This window comes from Cariama cristata, unplaced genomic scaffold, assembly GCF_000690535.1.
Source record: "Cariama cristata isolate BGI_N322 unplaced genomic scaffold, ASM69053v1 scaffold27994, whole genome shotgun sequence".
Taxonomy (NCBI): domain Eukaryota; kingdom Metazoa; phylum Chordata; class Aves; order Cariamiformes; family Cariamidae; genus Cariama; species Cariama cristata.
In genome coordinates, this window is record NW_009612807.1 from 13808 (window position 1) to 14071 (window position 264).

Here is a 264-nt window from a genome sequence, read left to right on the forward strand (position 1 = left end):
GGTTGGGGGCGGTGTCCCCCAGCCCAGTTGGGCCGCCGTCACCGTGGAGGGCTGGTGAGGAAGCCACAGCTCTGTGTCTTCTAGCCAAAACAACTTGGCTCCCATCACATGTCAGGGCAATGCAGCTGGCAACAAGCCCTTTTCCCTCCAGCTGACCCCAATGCCCCCCAACACAACCCATCCCCCGGGTACCACTCAAAGCGCACCCATCTCTGCTTCCACTCTGCCTTCCCAGCGTGGTGCCACCATTTCCTGGGGACAGTT